Below are 8,082 nucleotides of genomic sequence, written 5' to 3'. Positions count from 1 at the left end.
GGTAGAAGTAAATCTAATAGGCTTGCTCGGCTGGGTTCACTCGGTTGAGTTCCGATCGTGCTCCCCGAGTTTGGGACGTGACAGCACCGAATCTATGTAACTGAAGACGCTCTATACCAACTCTGAATTGCCTAAATCTTCTTCGGATCCACCTTAATCCCTTCTCTAGACACCACGTGCCCCAAGAACACCACCGAATCAAGCCAAAGCTCACACTTAGATAATTTAGCGTATTGATGTTAATCTGGTATCTGGAATATAATCCGCAGATATCGCTCATAATCTTCCTTGCTGCGTGGGCACACCAATATATCATCAATGAATACTATGATAAAGGAATCATGATATGGATGGAACACGATGTTCATCAAGTGCATAAAGGTTGTTGGGGCATTGGTCAGCCCAAAAGACATCACTTTAAACGCATAGTGACCATAGCGGGTCCTAAATGTCATCTTCAGAATGTTTGAATCCCGGATCTTTAACTAATGATATCCCGACCTCAAATTAATCTTCGAGAACACTCTAGCACTTTGAAGGTGATCAAGTAAGTCATGAATGTGTAGTAGTGGGTACTTGTTCCATATTGTAACTTTGGTCAATTGCTTGTAGTCAATACACATCCTCAAAGTACCATCCTTCTTCCTCACAAATATAACTGATGGACCCAAGGTCACACACTAGGACTGATGAAGACCTTATCAAGTAATTTCTACAATTGTTCCTTCAACTTCTTCAACTCTATAGGTTCCATGTGGTATGGTGAAATAGAGATGGGCTAAGTGCCCGGTACCAAGTCAATACTAAAATCAATGTTCCTGTCGGGTGGCATGCCCGACAGGTTTGCTAGAAATACATATGGGAAGTCTCTCGCTACTGGAACTTACTCAACGGTAGGAGTATCAACACTAACATCCCTCATGAAGGCCAAATATGCTAAACGTCCCTTCTCAACCATCCGTTGAGCCTTCAAATGTGAAATCACCCTACTAGGAACATAATCCAAGGAGATACTCCACTCTAACCTCGGCATCACTAAAGTCATGGTCTTAGCGTGATAATCAAGAATAGTGTGACATGGCGACAACAATTTCATGCCCAAAATTACATCACAATCAACCATGCTAAGCACTAAAAGATCAACTCTGTTCTCATAACCCCCAATAGTCACCACACACGATCGATACATGCGGTCCACAATAATAGAATCATCCACCGATATAGATATATGAACATGTATAAGTAAGGAATCACAAGGCATATCTAAGTAACGAGCAAATTATGATGACACACATGAATAAGTGGAACCAGGGTCAAATAATACGGAAGCATCATTGTGATGCACTGAAACAATACATGTGATCGCATCATTGGAAGTAACTTCTAATGGTTTGATAGGAAATGTATAAAAATGAGCCTGAACAAAACCTGACCGACCTCCCCCTCTGGGGCGGCCTCGACCCGCATGACCTCCACCTCAAGTTGGATGAGCGGGTTGTGTAGCAACTATTGCAGTAGTCATAGAATGGCCTCCTTGCTGCACTAGACCTTTGTAATGACGGGTCAATACTTCCTCGCATGCCCAACTCTCCACAATTGTAGAAACCTTTAATTGGAAATTATTGTGGGGCCTAAATAGGACCCCGAGAGGTAGAATAAACACTTGAAGAACTAGGTACTAGTGAACCCTAAACTGATTGGGAATGGTAGGAGCTCTGAGCTAGGAGAGCACTGAAATATGATTGAACTGGACGAGTGCTATATGAACCGTGGCTAGCAGATGAACCACGATGAACCTGACGAGCCATCTGAGTGGGTATATAAGGAACGACCTCTATTGTGATGTGAATGACCTCCAAATGAGGTATCACTAAGAACACTTAAACCACGAGGCATCTTTACCTCTCTCTCCTCATGCTCAAGCCTGCGAACCTACTCCAAGCGCCTAGACATCTCGACCACCTGGTCAAACCTAGCATCCATCTCGACATCTCAAGGCAAACTGTAATGCAATCAATAGTTGAGTCCATCAATGAACCTATTGAAACTCTCTGTCTCTTATTGGAAACCAACCATATAGCATGACAGGAAAAAATCCATGAATCTTATCTCATACGTAGTCACACTCATAGCTCCCTAGCGTGGATGATCAAAATCTCTACTTAGCCTTTCTCTGCGAGTCTGTGGGACAAACTACTCTAAGAAGAGAACTGAGAACTCATGCCATGTAAGTGGTGCTGTGCTAACTGGACTGCTCAACTCATAATCCTTCCACCATCTGTAGGCTTCCCATGTCAGCTTGAAAATAGTAAATACAACTCCACTGGTCTCCAAAATACCCGCAATGTGAAGAATCTGCTGACACCGGTCTAGAAAATCCTAAGAATTCTCCAACTCCTCTTCATTGAGATTTGGAGGTTTAAGCCTCCTAAATCGCTCCAACCTTTCCTGCTCCTCATCATTCATAGATGGACCAACCTTGGCCCAAGCAGAAGCAACCAACTGAACTTGTAATACCCTCGATGTCTGACGACCCTGAGCTAGCTGTTCTGGATTACGGGCAGTGAGAGTCTAGGCACCTCCCCCAGCATGTGAGGTAGCCGGTGCAATTAGAATCAAAACCACCTGATCTAGGCTCGTGCACGTGTCCTCACCATCTATGAGAGAATAGAAGAGTCAAGGTTCAAACGTCAGAAATAACAAATCCGCATGATAAGAATGCAAGAAAGTGAAGTTTCCTAATAGATCGGTAGCCTCTCCAAGATAAGTAAAGACGTCTATGTACAGATCCGTAAGACTTTACTAAACTTGGTCATGACTCATGAGACCTAAGCAACCTAGTACTCTGATACCAATTGTCACGACCCAACTCCCACCGGGGTCATGACAGTTCCTAACACTACTTATTAGGCAAGCCAACAGTCACATGAGAACAACTAATTTGGTAAAACAAGGTTTAATAAACTCAAAAGTGGAAATATCCTAAAATAGTTGAGAAAGTAGAAACAATACTACTATAACCATCCCAAAGATCTGGTATCAACGAGTACATGGGCATTACTGAGTATAAAATTACAACGGCAAATTCTCAATACAACCATCTGAATAGTAGAGTAGTAATAATAGCAATATTAAAAGAGAAGATAATAAATAGGGGAACATGGCTACAATACTTAAAATGACTAATCATGTTGTTACAAGAACTTTAGAGATCACCTTGTCCGGAAGTACCTGGATCTGCACACGAAGTGCAGAGTCTAGTATGAGTACATCCAACCCTATGCAATAAGTAACAAAACTAACCTTGATCTGAAAGTAGTGACGAGCTAAGAATAAACATTCAGATACCTATATCAATAACCAATATCTGTTTAGAATATGAAGGAAATAGTAGAAGCAAGTAATTGGATGATATTATGTTCAGCTTGTTCACATTTAATAAATTTAGGCATGCTTTCCAAATATAGCAGTTTAAGCCCAACACTAATAAGACGTTTTATTTACCATCTAGCATGAGGAAGGTACATCTGTATCCCTACTTGTCAAAACAATAATATCATAGTAAAACTATTATGAATAACTACACATCAACACTTAGTGTTGTGTGGGTGACTGGCATAACTGCCCATCATCAAGCACGTATATAAAACACTGTGCTTGCACCCACTGCTGGTATGTCATACTTTGGAGGGGCAAATCCTACACAAGCGCTAATTATAATCACATACCCCAAAGAATTGGGCGTGGTGCATGCGTCACCCCAAAATAATAACACTTAGCCCGATATGAGGCTGGAGTACACGTCACCTCAAAATCAATACCAAATTGGCACTGTGGCCTAAGCTCAGTCTTTAACTGGTCAGGTCTTAATTACCCATATCTCACAATATTCAATTTCAACAATGTTAAACATATGAGACATCAACAACATGTGAGGAATCAAATTGGAACAGATGTAGCATCATGACTGAGAATATGTGTTCAATTAAGACAAATAGCTCAAAAATGGCAAGTATAGTCCTATCAAGACTCAAACAAATAACACCTAGTCTAGACATGATTTCTAACTAGCTCATCATACAGGTTTAGGAAACACAAATATAACAAGGCAATATAGCAAAATCATCCCATGATAGCCTAAGATCCACCTCTAATCTTGAACACGTCGGTGCACGCATACGCGTACCTCTCATATAACATAGTTTCCAGGGTTAAGTACCCTTAAAACCGAGTTTAGACATATTACTTACCTCAAAGGGTGAAAACCAGTACTCCAAAATGACCTTACCACGTGAATCGGCCTCCGAGTTACTCAAATCTAAGTCAAAGCAACTTAATATCATCGATATAACCCATCGAAAACACCTCCAAAAGATAAATGTATGTCCTGAATTAAATATGCAAATTCAACCCAAAAGTTCAACCTAGGGCCTGCACCCCATAACCCTACAAAATTCATAAATTCATAACACACATTCCATTACGAGTCCAACCATACTAATTTCATCCAATTCCATCCATAAATCGACCCTCAAATCACCAAATCTCACTCATCAATAACATAGCCCAAAATTCCCAAATTTCACTTCAAATTCACATAAACCAGGTGTAATAATCAATGGGTAATCAATATCTATCAATAAAATTGAATAATGTTTACTCACCTCTTGAATTGTAGTAAAAAGCCTCTCAAAAAATGCGTCCAACTCAGCTCCAAAATTCCAACTATGAGAAAATTACCAAACCCACATTTAAAACCTTCTACCCAGCGATTCATACACTTGTGACTCACTTAACCTCATTTGCTGTTCTGCTTAAGCAAAAAGGTGGCCATATCTGCGGCTCCCTCTAAGCGCCCGACCATTTATTTTTGCGGACTTTCCACCGTATCTGCAAGTCTGCTTCTGCGTACTCTTTCCGTATCTGGGGTCCGTGACCTTCCAGCAACATTTAGCTTTTCGGTCTACTTTGCACATCTATGCATGCGCCCTAGTGCCTGCATCTGTGGGCTTTCTCTGTAGGCTCCCTCCTTCACTTTTGCGCTAACATGCCCGCATCTGCGGGCTCGTAGATGCGGAAATACCCTTGCACTTGTTCTCTTCCCTAGCTTTTGCCGAGTCTGCATCTACGATTACCATGCCACTTTTGCGGCCTCGCACCTGCGGCCAACCCCTCACAGGTGTGATTGTACCAGAACCTGCAATCCTCCACCACTCATCTAAGTCCAAACATGATCTACAACTTGTCTGATTCATAACCGAGGCCCTTGGGATCCCATCTAAATATACCAACAATTCCTAAAACATGATATAAACTTACTCAAAGCCTCAAATAACATCAAACAATACCAAAATCACGAATCTCACTCAAATTTAATCCTAATGAAACTAATGAACTTTCAACTTCCATAACTTATGCTGAAGCATATCAAATCAACTCCGAATGATCTCAAATTTTTAATGCAAGTCCCAAATGGCACAATTGACTTATTCCAACACCTGAAACCAAAATCTAAACCCGATATCAAAAAGTCAACTCCCGATCAAACCTCTTAACTCTCTCAACCTTCAACTTTCCTACTTACACCAAAAAGCACCAAATCAACCTATGGACCTCCAAATAAACATTCGGATATGTGCCTAAGTCCAAAATTACCATACAAATCTATTTGTACCATCAAAACACCATTCCGAAATTATCTACGTAAAAGTGAAACTTCTGTCAACTCTTTCAACTTTTTTTTTCCTGGCAAATTATACTGCTAGGTTGTTCACCTAGTAGCTAATTTAATTAATAATTCCCAAATTGGGTCAAAATTACAGATTGTTCAAAAAAATTAGACCAAAAATAACAAAAGAAAACAAATGGCTACTACTACGAAATACAATGTAGGAGTAGCGTAATCATAGATAAAAACTAAAAAGGTAGTAATTTTGAAATGTCCAAATGTTGCCGACTCAAGAAAAGCATTGCGAACATCTTCTCATTGGGGTTGAAAACTTCCTGCAACTTTGTATGCAAAGAATACTTATTTTATTTGGTTGCGATACATTTTTCTGTGGTACCTTTTGTACAAAACTCAGCTACGTGGCTATGACTTTGAAGTGCCATATCCAGTGCATCCAGTGAATGAAAAACCAGCTCTACAGTATAAGTACAGCAGGTCGGATAGTCCCTTGAAGTTGTTGAGTAGTGCAGTGATATCTTTCACTTGTGTACACATGTTGTCTATTTCATAATAGCAGAAGCAGCTGGCAGATGTGCAGAAATAGTACAGCTTGTATTTCGCACTCATATGTTGCATCTTCCTTGAATTCTGTTTTTTGATAGAATACATGAAGATTAGAGAAAACATCTAGCCATTTGTTGCAGCAGTTGTCTTTCCCATAAAACCTTCCTTGTAGCTTAGTAGTGTTATTTATGTAGAGCATCTCCTTAATATCCATCTAATATGACTACCCTACCTCGACCTTATGACTTGTGTCCAGAATTGCAGCTCAATCCTTGACTACATGTGTGACTTCTCTTCAAGAACAACTTCTTTGCATGTTAGCAGTGTTGTTGGTATAAAACAACTACCTATTGTCCAGCATGTGCATCTTGTGGATTCCTTTGCAATACATTGCCTTGTGCATGTAAATCTAGGCAGTGAATGTGTCTTGTGTCTTTTTGGATCATTGACAGCTTGTATCTTGCAAGCAATTGCTGAGTTAAATACATTCCTGATCAAAATAGAACCATGAACATGGAAATTCTCGTGACAAAGTTCCACCAGAAGCACGTAATATCTCAGTGTTTTGCTGAGTATCTCCAATGCCATGCTCGTGCCTACCCCTGCTTCCCTCCCATTGGAATGAGTATATAGTACTTATACCATGAAATGGGAGTTGTTCAAAGGATAGGGCATGACCACAGTAACATTCCCTGCAAAAACGGAAACTAGGTTAGTAAAACTGATCACCATACTCTCCTCCATATGGACTTGAGCATGATGATCTAGTGTGTTCCCAGCATTCCTTCTGCTCTTGCTACTTCCTTCCTCCTCTCCGCCTAGCTTCTTGCAACCTTCACTCTTAGATATGGGCATTGTAACTTATCACTATTCTCAATCTTTCTTCCTTTGACATCCAAATCCCAGAAACAATGGCATTCCAAAGGTCCTGTGTATAGAGCATAGTTAGCAATGTGATCTGCTAATTGGTTGCCTTCTCTGAGTGTGTGTGATAGCTTCAGATTACATCTTTCCATTAACTCATGTATCTCCTCCACTTCTGCTGTAATTGTCCATGGTACATACCACACCCCTTGTAACATATTCTTGATCATCATCGAGTCTGTATGTAAGTCAATGAGTATGTAGTCATTGTCCACACAGTATTCCAAGGCTTCTACAATACCCCTCACTTCAGCTTTTGTATTTGTTCCTTCCTGGATCTCTTTGCCACATGAATAGACAACATTCCCTTCTTCATTCTTTAGGGCATAACTAAATGCACTCCTTCCTGGGATGCCTCTCAAAGCACCATCTGTATTCACTTTTATCCAGCCCTGCTCAGGAAGTTCGCATAGAACTTTAGTGTATTTCAACTTAGGAGTATACTGCTCCATCATGTTTATTAAATCTCACCATTTGTGTGGGACATTCTGCATGCTTGATTTCCTAAGTTTCACTAGTGATTGAAGCATAGTTGAGACTTAGTATATCACCCTATTTACAGAAACTGGATCCCCATACTTATAACCATTTCTCCTTTTCCATAATTCCCAAACAATGATCGAAGGCAGAGCTTGAAGAATTGGTTGCAGGCTTGGGATAATCTGCACGGTCCAACATTTCACGATAGCTTGATGGAATTCCAATCCTTCCATAGCAATTCCTGCAGTTGCAAGTAAATAATTCCACACTTTTCTGGCAGTATATGATGTGAAAAATAAATGTGACCTTGTTTCTTCATGTGGCAGCACACAACACCAACACTTTGATGCCATTAAATATCCCAACATCTTGAAGAAATCATCCCATGGTAACTTATTTTTCCAAACCTTCCACATGAAGAAGGATATTTTAAATGGCAGACCCTT

Source organism: Nicotiana tabacum, chromosome 13 (assembly GCF_000715075.1).
Source record: "Nicotiana tabacum cultivar K326 chromosome 13, ASM71507v2, whole genome shotgun sequence".
Lineage (NCBI taxonomy): Eukaryota > Viridiplantae > Streptophyta > Magnoliopsida > Solanales > Solanaceae > Nicotiana > Nicotiana tabacum.
This window is presented reverse-complemented; position numbering follows the sequence as displayed.